The sequence below is a fragment of the Hemiscyllium ocellatum genome, chromosome 8 (genome assembly GCF_020745735.1).
Source record: "Hemiscyllium ocellatum isolate sHemOce1 chromosome 8, sHemOce1.pat.X.cur, whole genome shotgun sequence".
NCBI lineage: Eukaryota > Metazoa > Chordata > Chondrichthyes > Orectolobiformes > Hemiscylliidae > Hemiscyllium > Hemiscyllium ocellatum.
Genome location: NC_083408.1, coordinates 74354980 through 74373093, shown reverse-complemented (window position 1 = coordinate 74373093; position 18114 = coordinate 74354980).

Below are 18114 nucleotides of genomic sequence, written 5' to 3'. Positions count from 1 at the left end.
TGCAGATTAACAGCATCCATAATTCTTATTTTACTAAGAATTTAGCACAATAGTTAGCACTGTTGCCTCAAAGTGCCAGGGATCTGGGTTCAACTCCAGACACAGGTTGCTGTCAGTGTGGAGTTTGCACATTCGTCCCATATCTGCATGGGTTTCCTCTGGATGCTCCAGTTTCCTCCCACAGTCCAAACATGTGGATTGGCCATGCCAAATTACCCCTAGTGTCCGTGGATGTGTAGGTTAGGTGGATTAGCCATGGAAAATGCAGGGTTATAGCATGGGTGAGTCTGGTTGGGATGCCCTTCAGAGAGCTGCTGTGGACTTGTTGGCCTGTTTCCACACTGTAAGGATTCTATAAGTAAAGAAACTAGATCAAGAGCAGTTGTAAATGACAATAACAAATCTATTACATCTTCTCTTTCCAGAAAGAGAATCTGGGAGCAGTAATTATCAATGTAAATACTGATACTTATTAAAAAGAGCATCCCAAGCTATTTCTATCAGGTTGACAGCAATTGTAAAACTTGTCTGCAATGTGTACATAAGAACAGCAAATCTTTCTTCAGTGCGATTTTAGCATGTGCCTTTATTTGGGCAGAAATCTAATATGAGCCACAAGGGATTGCTTTTGTTTCTTCCTGCAATCCTTTTTTAAATGGATGCCTACTGAAATAGGATTTGTCTTGCTGAGATTCATGTCTTCGGGATAAAACAATTACAGCAGTAGCTAATTATCAGATAATAGATTGAATGGGGAAAGGACCAAAACCATTATTAATTCTAGAAAACTACGGTTTGCTATAATAATTGAGCTTTAAAAAGCATTTAATGTAACAGTAAATGGGAAACTTACAAATTTCTACTGGATTTTTAAGAAATAAATGTGATGTTCTGCAATTGCAATTCTCTGAATTTTAAGTCATTGCCTCATTTATGGATTCAAATATTTGGTGGAATGTTTACTGTATTGCATATTTTAAGCATCTTCTAGACTTTGCAAATCTACATCTAGCTATTAAAAGGCAGAATGCGTATGATCCTCATCCCATAAAACTAAGAGCTTAGAAATAACTTTATTTTATCATGCAGAACTCATTGTAAATTGCTTTTCAGTAAGCATTAAGGCCCTTTAAAAATGCATAACATTTTGAATGTAATATAAATACAAGAGGAAATTGTGGTTTAAAATTCATGTTAATATAGTCAATTTATGAAAATTGAGATATAATGTTGAATTTAGAGCATACATTTTTCAAAAATTTGCATTTCTAAATTCTACTTCTTTTAACTTGGTTCTATTTGAAATCTGCAAAAGCATTTAATTGCCTCCATTGGATTTTTATGGTTTTCTCCTGACCATTTTTCATTTAAAAGTTATCATATATTATAGTTATCATTGTTATCTGGTTGTTCACAGTCTCTATAAGGAACCTTCTACAAATTGTATCTGTGGTTCATATTAGAACCAGTATTGAAGTTGTGAAACTGTCCAACTGTAACATCTTTTATTTCCAGTTGCCTAGATACATGTCGTTAGAGTTAAAGGTGAGAACTTGAAACTCTTAACATATTTTCAGCTACCTTTAACTTCACTATTTGGACACTACCCTTTAATTTGACAGAGTTTACATGCAAATTTGAAGTTAGAATAAATTTATTTTTGTAAATTCTTGTGAAGTTGTGTTGAAAGATGCCCAAACCTGAGCTGTGAACCATTGTGGAGAGGAAAAGATTCAGACAGACAAGTTTACAGCTGGTTAACAGATAGCTATTCAGGAAAAGAATGGCATTGGACTTAAAGGACCTTGACTGGACTAACAAGAGCTAAAACCAATTGCTGTTTTTTTAAAATTACTCTTAAAAGTAATGAACCAACTATAACAGAGATTACATTGCTTCCTATTTTCATTTTATCCTGTTTGTAAAATCTTTTTTTTTCATTCATCTTTCCTTGTTTCAATGTTTGGCAATACTCCCAGATTGAGGGTGGAAATAAATGACCTCCTATGTCTCTAGTAATGTAATTCTTCAGTCTGCATCAAGGTAAAGGGTTTTGAGTGACTGTCCTTTTAATGTTGTCTCCTTTAAGAGGGCAGCAGCTGCTTCTCAGTCAGTATCTCTCCCTGTCAGCACAGTCTAGAGAAAAGAAAACTCATCATATGGTGAGTTGTGGGCACTGACCCATGTCATAACATTTAATTTCACTCAGTGGAACTGAAGTCACATTAGCATTCTTTTAATTCAGAGGTAGGAAAGTGTTAGATAATTAATTGAAAAGCATCAATGAAAGCCAATTTCTCCTTCTTGCTTGGAAGGCTGGGAGTTCAACTAAATGTATACATTTGAAATAAGGAGAAAGGTGTAAATTTGATCTGGTTTGTTCGGCATAATTATTGCATACTTCACCTTGAATTTTATATATGTCCATTGTTGCTAGCAAAACAATGTGTCCATTACAGAGAAAAACATTGTGGCAGTTTTAAAATATTACTAAAAAAACAAGCATATTACTTGACTTACAAAATATATGCATAACATTTTTCTGTATCTTTGATTATATATGCATTGATTATAGTGACTATAATGAGATCTGCACATTTCAGCAAGAAGAAAGACTTCATTTTATCTTGGGGGTCCATAAAGTCAGGATAAAAATTACAGACTTTAATTCTGTACACTGAATTTAATGCAATTCCAGCCTATTAAGAATAATGTTTGATATGATGCACCTGATCATTAAAGCCCACAGATAGAAGTACATTTTATAATCCCTTGTATTAGTCCAATTTGTATTATTTATATTTGGCCATTCTGTGAAGATGCATTAGACATTTGGAAAGTACAATAGCTATTTCCTGTCAACTTTTACTTTTAAGACTTTGTTGAAAGAAATATTAGTCCAATAATACAATATTCTTTAGGACCTCATGCTAATCCTGAGTTCATAGTTTATCCTGTTGGTTCACAAATTCAACTTCAGATGGTAGCAATTTATGGAAAACTGGGATTGGTTGCCTGGAAGCAATTACATTTTCAAGAGCCCAAAATACTCCAGATTGGTATGTTACTGTGACAGATACTTGACAAACTTGGTTTTCAACTTAAGGACTGCTGATAAATGAAAACTTGACCAGTCCATTGATGTACACAGCCAATGAAGATCAGGTAGCAATACCTAATCACTTCATGTCTTTTATAACAGAAAGTCTCTCCACAAATGAAGCAAGCTCAGAGGAAACAGGGTTTTGAAAATATAGTTTTATGAATGTACAAGTTGTAATGTTAGACTTTGCTGTAAAATCAATTTACAATCTGATGGGTTTTAACCGAAGTATCAGATATCCTGTTTGCTTTCAGTGAATCAATAAAAGGAGTACTTAGAACCTGAAATTTGAGTAATGCCTCTGGTTTCTCTCCATAAATAGGTGTCACAGCACAATACAACAGGCATTTAATCACAAAAACCAAACAAATATCTCCATTTTGAACTACTGCCAGTTTAATCCATGTTGATAAAAGGAAAGAAAGCAGCTGTTAAGGTAGCCATCATTTAATTTATTTCTTTGAGTGGGATACTCTCAGTATTGTAAATATTTTGTCCCAATGTTGAATTGATGGAATGTATCTTGTTGAGGGATTGGGGCTCTTGCTTGTTGGCTGGCACAATGGTGAGAGACCTGTATGTGGTTTTTTGGAAGACCCACCAAGCAACTTGCCAGTCATGAGGCTATTGGTTCACAGATATTGAGGGAGGGAAATCCCAAATAGTGAATGCTCCGGGCCAGTCAGAGGTTGGATGCTCTTATGCTCAGCAATGCCACCAGACTTCCAGGATTAATGAGAAGTAATGGCACAGATAAGCAATGCAAGGTGTTGAAGGGCATGAGGAGAGGGGCAGGGGTAGCTGTCAACACAGACTGTCCTTCCTGATAGTCTATCCCTAAATTAGACATTACCTGCCCTTACCAAGGACATCACCCTCCTCCTCTAGTGATGACAAGCTGCCTACACAATTTCTACCTGTCCTGTACTCCACATGGCAACAGCCTGCCACTATGCCAAATATTTTCTGATCAATCTGTTCAAATATATTACAACATCCCTCTCGAGTAGGTGGGACATATACGCAGGTCTCCTGGCTCAGAGGTAGGAACAATACAATCACAGCTGGGTTAATCCCAACAGCCCTTTTTCAGAGAGAGCATGCGAAAATGGCTGGCCAGGTAGAACAGAAAATGGAAAGGACTTTCAGGAGATTTACCTGCAGAGGTGTTGACCTGGATCAGTTCCTTGCTATGTCCCATGAGCAGCTGTTGCAGTTGCATTGTGCCTGTCAGTGGAGGCTTGTAAACAGAGGCCTACGGTGAAAACAACAGTCTGTTCTGAATAGACTGCACAAAGCCAAACAGAAAGCTTCACCAATGGAGATACAACAGGTTGTCAAGACTCACCTTTGGGATATGGTTAACCTCCCAGAGATGGTAACTGTGTACAATGGCAAAATCTTCAAGCAGCTTGAAAGACCTTCAACCATGACCGCCCCTCCCAGAATGTAATTCTAGTAGAGGCAGCAGGTTCAGTTCTGCCACCACCCAGCCTAGTTATATGGTCCTCCTCCCTCCAAAATCTCCATCAGCAAGAGCAGAAGATGCTGAATGAATATCTGCTGACATATACTGGGCCGCCTTGCAAATGTTTCTAATCGTTATGAAATTTAATTTAAACAGAATAAATGTTTTTTAATAACTTCAAATGTAAATTTTACCTTCATTCTATTGCTGAGTAGAATCCTGTTTATCAATGCAAATCCTTTTAAAAGTAAAAAGAATCAACGAGTTTCCATTTATATTATGCCTTTCACAATAGCTGAAGAATTTTAACAGCCAATGAAGTATTTTTAATGCAGAGTAAAGAGGGAAAGTGTCATGTTAATGGGATATAGCCATGTTTGCTGGTACCAATCACCTGAATGCCACGGCAACAGCACATGCTCACCACCGATTGTTTCCACATGGGCACACACAGGAACAATGTTAAGACAATTTTTACAAATTAAAATGATAATCCTGATAATTTTAACACTGACACTAGCAACATGCAGATTAGCATAAATTTCTATCATAAATATATTTAAACTTTCTCACCATGCATTTTTTCTGCTTTTGTGTTGGCGAAACTGCCCCAATGCATCATAAAGTTATTTCAAATTCTTGCTTGAAGATTACAACAACAACAAAGAAGAAAAAGGTTCTTGGCTCATTTTACAGGGTGGATGGATTTTCACATTTTGTCTAAATTCACTTATTTATTTAGGTATGCACCAAAATGGTGCATATAATATGCCAATTTAACGCTGTTCCACATTGTACAGTAAATGTACACTTAGAATTCAAATGCTTGGGTAAAGTAATGTGTTACAACTATATCCTAACACTACTACTTGTGAGGAAGAATATGGCAGACCAATAGGTTTTTTTTATCAAAGCATGTGCAAAATCACACCAACAGGAAATGTATTCTACAACAAGTTAAATTTAAATAATGTGTGCTTTAGGAAAGTAGAGACTGTGTTCACATCATCTTGTCCATGCAAACATGCAGATAAATAGAACATCTATCAAAGGTAATGAACTATCTCAGATGCTGGTCAAAATAGGAATGATGTCAAACAAGATAAAACATGTTCAAAACACATAGCACTGATAAGTGAAATTTGGTTTGTACTGTGTGAGAGATTGTGCTTCTGATGATCCCACATTATTCTTTAGTTTTAGGATCTCAAACTTTGTACAACATCCAATTGGGCTCTTGTTTAGTGACTAGAATAAAATAAATTGACTCACAATTGTTTATTTTGAATTAGATTTTTGATTTCTATATTAGATTGATTTTAAATATATTTTCTCACGTGGATGTAAAATGATATTCTCTAAGTAGGCACTTTGAAGTAGGTTAGTTTTCAATTATCTAATTCGGTTTTTATGCTGTGTCTTGATATTTTGTCCAAATATAGAAAAGGAACAGATGCCTTTAATAAGCCCAATTTGCACCTTCTTCTGTATCACAGTTCTCTTCTCCAGTTTCACTCTGAGTAGTTTCCACCACCATTGTCTCTTATATTGTGTCCATTCAAGTAATCTTTATCGTAGTACATTACCTGTTTACTTAATTAATTTGCAAAGGAGTGAATGACAATACATCATTCCTCTTCCATCTTTCACCTGTGAAATTTCTGTTAATGTCATGTACCTTAAAGTTCACCTTTGTCGTCTCCAATCTCCATTCCCTCACCGTTCTCTGAAATTCTCTATCTTTTTTCTGATGCTTCTCTCCATCATTTCAACAATGTTAAGAATCTGCAACAAAGATTATATTTACCTAGTCTCCTGAAAGTAAAAGGAGTCAATGATTTTCCATTTATATGACGCCTTTAACAATAGCTAAAGCATTTTTATAGCCAATAAAGTATTTTTGAAGTGTTACCACTGTTGTAGAGAGACTTCACAGAGTCGCAGACTTGAAGTTGAGGGAGAGGATCTAAGTCTGTTAGTGTTCACCAAGACAGATACAGGGAAAGCAATAAGTAATATGAAAGGATTCTGCAGTACTGGCATGCAAGTTTGGAGAAGTGTAGGATAGAAAACACTTATTTCTGCTCATAAAGGCACTTTCATATTTTATCCTTTTGTACAAGGTTCTATCTAAGTTTAACATTAGCTGCACGCCTTTCACTTTAAGTTGAGCTTTGATCCCTTAGCATCAATGACAAATTTTAATATGGAGGGCATCTTTGGGTTTAGCTGTTTTTGACTACACCTAAGAGTGTAGCAGGCTAAAGCAGTCAGTTATTAAATCATTCATGCTGCTTTGATTACATATTTAGCAACAGTTTTTGGACTTCAGTTGTGAAGGATTGTGGAAAACCAGATTTATTTCAAGTTGTGTGGATCAAGATTGTTTTTTAAAGGATCAATGAAAAGACTTTTTTTTAACAAAACATTTCTTGGAAACCATATAGTTCCAGAAATTGCTGAAATGGCTGCGAGAACTCACTTCACTGAAAATGCATGATTGTTTTCATGACTGCATTTTATGCTGTCTGTTTGAACAGTGTATTGTAACCTGGAGATGGTTTTAGATTTTTAATCTGAGATGATTGCTGTAAGAAAGTGTTCAGCACATATCTGTTGTCTCTTGAGTATCTTTGTGAGGGATCCAATGTGAGGCATGATTTTCCTCTTGAACAGCTACTGGATTACTTCTCTATGTTGTATTTGTAAGCAAGCTGCATCACAAAAGCATCTGTATTAATGATCAGTCTATACCTGCCAGAATGCCAGACCAATAGCTGTCTGAACTTCCCACACTCATCCTTTTATTGCCTTCAAGAGCTAAACTTATTGGCTAAAAGTGAATTTTCTCAAACTGAATTTCCGTTGAAAGAAATCCTTAGTTTTTCTTTCCCTGATGTGAATGGGAATGCGTATGTTTAGGGTTATAAATAAATATTTATTTTTCCATATTACAAACTGCGTTAACTAACTGCAACTTTGTAAAATACTTTTCATTTTATAAATCTCAATAACTTAGTGCTTGGTAAGAAACTTGGTTGATGTAACTTATTGCTCTAAACGTAACATCAAGAAAAACGATTTTTCAGGTGGAAACTGGGAGTATCAAAAAAAATTTTGTGACCCCTGAAGGAGTGAGACTGGAGAAAGACAGTGCACTCCTCCCATCTCAGTCGAAACAATGCCAACAGGATTCCAGCTTTAATACCCAGACTGGGCTCTGTATTCTGATCCTTAGTTATTACAATTAAACCAGCTTTTATTTTGTCAGCCACTATAAAATGATGCTGGAGATTAGAGTCAAGATTAGTGTAGTGTTGGAAAAGCCAGCAGGTCAGGCAGCATCCGAGGAGCAGGAAAATTAATGTTTTGGGCAAAAGCCCTTCATCAGGAATGAGCTTTCCTGATGAAAGGCTTTTGCCCGAAATGTCAGTTTTCCTGCTCCTCAGATGCTGCCTGACCTGCATTTTTCCACCACTACACTAATCTTCACTATAAAATGATGCCATCTTGAAAGTGTATTTTCTATCATTCGTTCATGGGATGTGATTATCATGGTTGCTGGCTTGGTCAGCATTTATTATCTAAACCTAATTGTAACAAGGGCAGCTTGGCGGACCTGACAGAATAGGAGTTCCATGATTGGGGCTGTTAATTTGATCCAATTAGGGAGCCCTGATTGACACATATTAACAGGAGTGTTCCCCATCCAACTCTATTTTGATTTAGTCCCTGCCCTCCCCTTCACTGTTTGATCACACAGTATTGCCCTTTGATGTGAAGGGCACTGCTTGTCACTGGCCACCTGGGTGTTTTCCTCTCTTCCTGGTGGTGGAAATTGAATAAAGATTCGTGCACCTCGTGTCACTCACTGTGTCTCACACCTGCACACAAACACCATGGGTGCTGGGGAAAAAATAAGCACTACCGCAGTTAGGGGATGAAAAAAAATTTTAAAAAATAATAAAAAACAGGAGTGTAAGGGCACTGCTTGTCACTGGCCATTCGGGTGTTTTCCTGTCTTAAGAAGAAAAAAAGAAAAAAAAAAGGAAAAGAAGAGATAAATAGGAGTGTCTGTCACTGGCCACTCGGGTGTTTCCTTTCTTCCTGGTAGTAGAAATTGAATAAAGATTCGTGCACCTTGTATCTCTCACTGTGTCTCACACCTGCACACACACACCATGGGTGCTAAGGAAAAAATAAGCACTACCGCAGTTAGGCAGTAGTGTGGGGGTTAAATTTTTTAATAAAAAAAGGAGAATTAGAGGCTCTAAAAAAAGAAAAAAAAAGAAAAAATGAAATAGAAAGAAAAAATAAGAAAAAAATAAACAGGAATGTCTGTCACTGGCCACTCGGATGTTTCCTTTCTTCCTGGTGTGGGATATTAATAAAGATTTATGCACCTTGTTGTTCTTCACTGTGTTCTACATCTGCACAGACACAACATGGGTGCTGGGGAAAAATAAGCACTAAAAAAAAGAAAAAAAGAGAAAAAAAACTTTCCATGTATAAATAAAGGGTGACTTGGTGACAGGATACCAGCCTCTGTGTGGAGTTATTTGAATAATAGCGCAAAAGAAGGTATCTGTCCTTGAGATGTGAGCACACCCACAGTACAGCTAGAAAAGAGGTTTCAGGAATTTGACCCAGTGACCATAATCAAATAGTGATATTGTTCCAAGTCAGGATGGTGAGTGGCTTGGAAGAAAACATTTAGATTGGGGTGTTCCCATGTATCTGCTGCTCTTGTCCTCCTAAGTAATAAAGGTCATGGGTTTGAAAGATATTGTTACAGGAGGCTTGATAGATTACTGAGTGCAAATTGCTGCCATTGTGCATCAGTGGTGAAGGAAGTGACTATTGAATGTAGTGGATGGGGCGGGAATCAAATGCAATGCTTTGTCCCAGATGATGTCAGGATTTTTGTAAGAACTGCACTAATCAAACAAATGGAGAGTTTTCCCACAGATTCTAGATTTGTGCTTTTTAAATGATGAACAAAGATTGGAAAGGAAGGAGGTCAGTTATGCACCACATAATTCCTGGCCTCTGCCTTGATCTTGTAGCCACAGTATTTGTATGACTGGTCATATTCAGTTCCTGGTCAAAGGTAAGCCTCAGGATGTTGATAGTAAGGGATTCAGCAATGGTAATATTATTTAATGTCAATGGGCAATGGTCAGGTTCTTTCTCATTGGACATGGTCATTATCTGGCAGTTGTGTTGGCATAAAATTACCTGACACTTATCAGTCCAACTTGGATGCTGTCCAGCTATTGTTTTATTGTGGGGAGATGGTGGTAGAGTGGACTATTAGTATAGAGGTCCAACACATAGGAAACATGGGCTCAAATCTCACTATGACAGCTAGAGATTCAATTTGGTTAATACCTATGGAACTAAAAGCTAGTAATGGCGATTACTGGGCCAGCATCCTGGAATTCCCTCCTTAATGACATTGTGGGTCTGCCAACAGCACATAGACCACAGTGGTTCAAGAAATCAATTCACCACCACAGTCTGAAAGGCAGCTTGGTACGGGCAATAAATGCTGTCCAACCAGCAACATCGATGGCCCACAAGCGAATAATAGTGTAATTCATGGCCACTGATTGTAACCTGAAGTTGCTACATGAAGAAACTTCTGAAATTATTCAATTTCTGTTAAGTCTGTTATATCCTGTAGTTTTTCATTTAAAGTTCCATCTTTCAACACTAAAAGAGTGTTTATCTTAGATATATAACATTAAATTATATATTCACAATTTTATTTCAATTGCTAATAACTACCGACGTGCAGCCAGTTTCTGCTCTGGCCAGTTGATTTCCTACTTCACAATTGCATTTTTTTTCTGGATGAAAGATCAGATTTGCTGTCCCTGAGGCATCAGTTAGGATCAAAGTGGATTCCTGGTAAACCGAAGGGAAATATTGATTTGTTTGATTGTCATGTCTCAGCCTTGGGAGTGCTTTGTTGGTAATTCTAATATGTTCAACACACAATGTTAATTTGGAGGTAGTTCATGAATAAAATGATAAAATATCAACAATCCTGAGAAATTCCTGAATAGGGGATGTATCATGATATTAATGTCAAGGCAATAATTTGAAACAGAGCCTTTACAGAATATTGCCGCAATGAGTTTCTTCAGAAATCTATATGAAGGTTTTCAATGTTTTCAATGACTTGTTTCTATATCATAAAGCTCATGTGTATACCTGAATTTTTAAGACCATGCCAGATTTACTCAGGTATGAACCTGTATATCATTGCTCATTACACCATTGGAAGTCACGTTTACAATTTATCTTGATTTCTGGTTTCCTGCAGGAACAACTCATCTATCCAGAGATAAACTGACTGGTTGTTTACAGATTCCCTATTTCTCCTTGTCCTGCCACCATAATAAAATGCTGCCTGATTAATCTATTGCGTGGAGCTTTTGGCAACCTAACGATGCTCATTTCTGCTTTCTAAAGGCATATTCTCTTACCAATCTGAGGATTTTAGAAATTAAAAATGCATGTTGAATCTGAAAAGTTATTTTTTAATATATGCCAAAGATAACTGTATTAAAGAATCAAAATGGAAATTATTAATTTAAGTGTAAGCCCCACAGACTGTTTAGAACACGCATGTGTGCTTTCAGTCTGGCCACTTGCAAATCACAAAACCTTTTCAATGATACATATCTGCCAGGTTCCGTTAGTTTCTTTACAAAACCTCATGATAAACCAGTTAAACTGACTTATCCTTAAGATATGCAAAATGCCTGTCAGTCAGCTACAGATAATTGTTTCCAACAATACACACAGAAACCTTGTATTATATTTCCCTTCACCTCCTCTACTTAGGACCTTAGGAGGTAGCAGATAAAATTAATTTGAAAGGTAGTCAGGAGTCTTCAGTTGGGCTGGAGACAAAGGTTCATTTCCCTATGAATGCTGAAGGTTTGCCGTTATTGTAAGTTCTCACACCATTCAGGGTAGGTCGTATTTCCATGAACCTGGTTTGCATTCACGGTCTGTCATGTATGTTCATTAACACTCCAACCTGTTGGAATTGTGTGCATGGGCTTATTCCTCTGGCAAAAATAGAAATCATGCTCATTAGCTCGACTCTATACATGAGGCGTACCTCGGTGTGGAGATATCTTCCTCATGTTCCATTGAGTACAAGCTTCTTCCATTACTTGACTCTTTCACAATCAAACTGTTTTTTGTATATATGCTTATAATGTTACGGCTGAAGTCCATCTGCATCAATCAGACTGGGAGAAAGTCAATCACATGCAGTCTTGTTTGATTAGATTCCCTACAGTGTGGGAACAGGCCCAACAAGTCCACACCGACCTGCCGAAGCACAACCCACTCAGATATTTACCCCTTCGCCTAACACTACGGACAATTTAGCACGGCCAATTCACCTAACCTGCATATTTTTGGACTGTGGGAGGAAACCAGAGCACTCGGAGGAAACCCACGCAGACACGGGGAGAATGTGCAAACTCCACACAGAGAGTCGCCTGAGGCGGGAATTGAACCTGGGTCTCTGGCACTGTGAGGTAGCAGTACTAACCACTGTGCCACCATGTCGCTATTGTTAAGTCCTGACAATGTCAGGATTAAAGCATGACTGCATCAATAAGCCTGTTCAAGGAAGGCAATTACAGTGACTCAGTCCAACAAACCTAACTGAGCAAGGTGGATGGGGCTGAATTCAAAAGGGGCTTCTCTTTGTGTTTGTATCCTTGTTCTATGCAGGCCTTTTGTGAAAACTATCAGATGTGTACATTATCTTAGTTGTGGCCTGATGGTGAGTCAGCTGCTAAGTGTTGTCATTTCTTTTGTAAGGATAAACCCTGGCAAATGTGTGAAACTGTACCACTGTGGTGTACCACTGTACCACTGTGGTGCCAATAGTGTTAATTTGTAAGGAAGTGACAGATGTGGATTGCATATGAATTGTCTAATGAAGATGCTTGGCATCACCCTCCTGAGGGAGAATCCTCTATAGTGGAACATTAGAATGTTAACTTATAGGGGCATTGAAGCACAGAGGGAGGCTACAGCATGTATGCTGACAAAGAGCAACAGATTATTCATCCACTCATGGCACTGGAGTCAAGTTATCTTGAGATGCCAGAAATGCTGAACTCTGCAACATTTCTCGCCTTCATCAGGCTGGATGGTCTTTTGTTGCCCTCCATTTGGAAAATAATCTCTTCTGTGCAGTCCTCAGGAGAATCTTTGGGGAGACCTCACAGAACTAGGAGGTTAGTTTTTACCTGATCTCTGCCATTTCCCAGGATGAGGGAGTTATTGAGCAGAAGATGATTAATGGTCCTAGGTTGCAAAGAGTAAAATGTTGTTCGGTTGTCTTTTAAATATAGCACCAGGTGTTGGAGCCCAGAAGGTTCCGGAGATCTTCAGAACTGCCTGCCAATAAAATTTGGCCTTTTACCACAAATGCATATGTTATGGGGGCTGAGAAAATTGTTAATTCTGTGGGAAGATCCAGGCAACCACTGAGTCAGAGCCTCCCCATTACTGGGCATGGTTCCACTTTTGATCTGAAAGAAGAAAATTATCATTATCTAACCAACAATTGAAACTTTCTGTTTATAATACAAAATAATACTCACAATGCAAGTTGGACCTGGACAGAAAAGAAAATAAATTGTTGGTAAATGAAATTTCCTAACCCACATGATCTGCTAAAATTTAGCCTGATACCTATATGGTTGAATTTTAGCCAGCCACTGATCCTTGTTTCATATCCTTCATATTCTGTACTGCGATATTTATAAAAGGTTATAATTGTTTCTCTTATGACTTGAGTACATGATTCATTTATTGAAAATGAAGGTAGGAGACCAATTTGTCTGTTTTAACTGTCTCACTGTTTCCTAGGTCATGACAGGTGAATTTGCCCTGTGCACCTTAAGCTACAGTAGTGAGTTTCTGACTATAGGTGCAGATCCTCATGATTATCAGGTTAATGCATACAATGCGTATGTTATCCAAAAATAGCCATTCAATATTACAAAATATCAACTGACAGTTTGTGGTTTAATTAACAATTTCCCATTGAAAATATTAATTATGAGATGTTGATGCATATAGTCAGTGTAAAGACCACTCTATACATTTTCCTTCATTTAATAAATAATATAGTCCAATATCCTCAAAAATACTGTTTTATTAAATGTGCACTAAATATTTTCTCTGAAAGTCATGTAACTTTGCAACTCTCCACCTCGGAAGGTAATGCAGGTGGAACAGACCCTTCTGTCCAACCTGTCTATGCCGACCAGATATCCCAACCCAATATAGTCCCAGCTGCCAACACCCAGCCCATATCCCTCCAAACCCTTCCTATACAAATACCCATCCAAATGCCTCTTAAACGGTGCAATTGTACCAGCATCCACCACATCCTCTGGCAGCTCATTCCAGACACGTACCATCCTCTGCGTGAAAAAGTTGCCCCTTAGGTCTCTTTTATATCTTTCCCATCTCACCCTAAACCTATGCCCTCTAGTTCTGGACTCCCTGACCCCAGGGAAAAGACTTTGTCTATTCATCTTATCCGTGCTCCTCATAATTTTGTAAACCTCTATAAGGTCACCTCTCAGCATCCAATGCTCCAGGGAAAACAGCCCCAGCCTGTTCAGCCTCTCCCTATAGCTTAAATCCTCCAACCCTGGCAACGAGTCATTAAAGATTTTTTTTCAGTAGAGTTATCTCGATTCACTGGAGTGCCAGTCCATGATCAAATGATTGCACTCCATTCTTATACATTGCTTTATGCTTTAAAAATATCTAAGTCAAAATCTATGTTGCAAAGTGGTGGAGTTTCACTTCTGCTTCCTTGCTTCAGTCTTTGTTGATTAAAAAAGTAGTCAGCTTGTGCCTGCAAATAGTGTTGATGCCTAAAAAAAAGTAGTGATGTCATGTGCGTTTATTTTAACACTGTTTTTGAGAAGCAAGAGGGTGACATTCACTAATGTCTGAACAGCAGAAAGGCCATTTTGACATCGAATTGTGATTGTAACTGTATTTTGCTTTAGGAATGTATTTGCATACTGGAGGTTTCTCCAGTAATTTTTAAAATTACCAATTGCTAAACCAGATCAGCTGTGGCCTTTTAAGAGACAGAATACTCACAAATGTTTGTAGCTTTAATAAACTTGTAGCATTCAGTCTTGATGCTAGATATCAACTTTAGCTCTGAACTCAGACATTTAATGAGTAATTATTAGGAAAAGATTTTCTCACAACTGCCTCTGCATTATGTTCTTTGAGCCTTCAGTAAAGATTTACTGTCACTAGCTTTTAATGTCTGTTTGCTGTCACTGTCTTTTAGACTTGACTTACTGTTTATATGACTACAGTTTTCTATTTGTTAGCCTATGTGATGTATATCATAAAGAGTCATGTTCATATTCAGTCAGATATCTGAATGTTTATTGTCAACAACTAACTACATACACTAATATAACATATCAGATGTACTTGTGCACTCTAGGTGTCATGATTACTTACATTACTACTATAGGCTGAATCTCATGTTTTTTTTGGCTAAACCTGAGTTGCATTGAGTTTTTTTGAGTGATTTCTCACCCAAAGACCTCTCACTCCGAGATTTCTCACTGTATCTCACCAAATTCATCTCATTAATTACCACCATGCCCATGGCCTCTGTCATGTCTGATTTTAGCCCCATATTACCATGTACTTTTCGCACAACTCACCGTTTGGCCGATATTGCTGAAAGACCAGTGTTCCTTGGATGCACACCACCTTTAAAAGGTTGCTTTGTACCCGGAGAAGCATGAACATTCCAAGGCTGCAGACAGAATATGGCAGAGAAGGGAAAGATGGTACCACAATTCTCAGGCAGTGGCCTGGAGGTCTTGGAAGAATCACAGAATTCCTAAAATGCACAAAGAGGCCATTGAGTCTGCACCTCCCCTCTGAACAGTATCCTACCCAGAGATACCCCACCCCTGTAATCCTGCATGGGCTTTTTAAACCATGTATAACCCAGCTAACCTGCACATCCCTGGATACTACGGGGCATTTTTTTTTAATATGGCCAATCCACCTAACCTGCTGTGGGAGGAAACCAGAGCACCTGGAGGAAACCCAACAGACACAGGGTGAATGTGAAAACCCAACACAGTCAGTCACCAAGACTGGAATCAAGTCTGGGTCCCTGCTTACCACTGTGCCACCCCTGGATGAGATGGTACTGAGGAAAAGAGTCTTTATCTCAGAGGACACCACACAACCAGACCTGGCAGAAGAATGGCCAGCAGTACCACAGAAAGATCGATGGTCTTCTCTGTTCTGCTAGAGTTAGTACCACACACTTCGCTTTGCCAGCTCACATTCAATCTCTGCTATTGCACCTGTCTCCTGTGTATGCATGCTGTACATCGCCTGGGTTTGTGACCAATGTTCTACCCTATTAAAAACTCAATGGTCAGCATTTGCTGCAGGCCAGTCCTTCACTGGTTGAATCACTTATCCCACCCACTCAGAGTGTGCTCGCTGCCATTTTCTTCCACACTGTGCACTTTTGATTTCCAATATGATGGAAGGTGTCAGTGAATCCGTGTCTTCCAGCGTCAGCCTGAACATATTAGTTAGCCTCTAAATGTCCACATTCCCTTCTTAGTAGCCCATTCCATTAACCCTACAGGCTTCACAGCTCATGCTTCCCCTGCGTCCCCCCCCCCCCCCCCAACTTGTCTATATACCAGCCTACACCAGCCTACCTTTCCCATCCATTGTCCCATGAGGTGACAATGCCTGGTAAGGTCATTCTGATTCCTGTCCTTGAAGCCATGCCGCTCCTGCCGTGGATTGCCCCATCCCCCTGACATTATGCCTTTCCCAGTCATGTTTTACCATATCCCACTTCTTGCAAATCCTGCTGCTCCCTCCATCCTTCACAATTGTACTCCACACTCCCCCAAACATGAAGGTCCCAGTGGCTGGAGAGGAACTTAATGAGGCTCAGTCCCATGCATCCTTCCTCACCTTACTTTCTGTGGATGAACCCAACAGACTGACCACGGTCCACACCATCGACTAATATGAGTGGACAGCCCTGCACAAAACACACACAAACCTCTGTTGCCTGTACATCTTCTCGACAGCATTAGCTCTTACACAAGACTGGTCGCTTGGATTTTAAGGATGACCATACCCCACTCCCTGGATCCTGACCTACAGAGACCTCACTGGATGCCTGAAGAGGACCAATGCCCTTGGCTTACTGTGCTAGGACCTCCTGACTGACAAATACGTCCATTGACTTCATTGACAACATTCCTCTTAGAGTTGAATGTCTAGCTGCTTACATTTTGCACACACAACGCATTTGCCACATCAGCTGGTAGCACTGCAGCAAGTGTGCGATTGATGTAGCACTATGCTGTTCTACATAATTTACACCTTGTGGACTGAGGGCTCCTTAGCAGCAAGGCAAGCTAAGTGATTTTGTGACTGCACTAATTGATATGGCAAGGTAAAGGCAGGGACACTGTGAGCAAGCTGGTCAGTGCCAAATATACAAGTCCTAAAATAGCAAGCAAGCAACTGCAAAATGCTGCCTGATCCAGTCTGCAAGCTGGATGCCTGTACGTAAAACGTCCCTGCAGCAGTCTTTCAACATTAGTTGCCTTTGCAGCCTGCCTTTCCAGAGCACACTACCAGTACATCAAGAGGAGTCAGGTATCTTGAGAGATTGGCAGATGCCAAATGCCATTGTCCATGGAGATTGATCTGTTGACCATGTCCAGAGCTTCAGTTTGATCATAGGCAACATAAATGTTACTTGGAGCAAGTGGCAAACGGAATTCCCCTGGTAAACACTGTGGTTTTGTTGCCAGGTTTTCCTGACACCGACATGTGAATAGCATTTGGTGAGATGGCAGACTAAATGTTAATGAGGTGAGTTGAGCTGTTGACAAAGCATTTTACAAGCAATAATCAATGTCAATTGGCACCTAACTGCTGTGTCGCCCCAAGAATCTTGTCATGCTGCTTGGACAGAGCTGAAAAAATGGTGTGAGTTGCTCTCTATGTCAAGATGGGCCTTGTCACATTCTGCCACACATTGCTCAGATCCATATCAGATCCTGTTCTATATTACTCAAACAGCTGAGGAGCTGGCTGGATGTTTGCTGAGTACTAACAGACTGGCTGACAGATAAGTGTAAGATGGAGACCTCATACTACAGTATTGCACACAGTGATATCATCTAGCTGTCTTTGAAGGTATAGTGCATTTCTGAGATCTGTGCAATTAAACAACAAATGTAACCATGCGTGGATAGATGTCTAATTTTGTTTGATGCGGTTTTGCAATTTATTAAAACTATATTAAATGCACAATGTAAATGTCAATTATTGAACTCTGCATTTTAATTTGAAAAAAATTGCATTCATGTATCACCTTTAATTCAGAAAAATGCCCCACTTTACGCAATTGTAATCAAACATTATCATAGTAGATCTTAGAAACAGT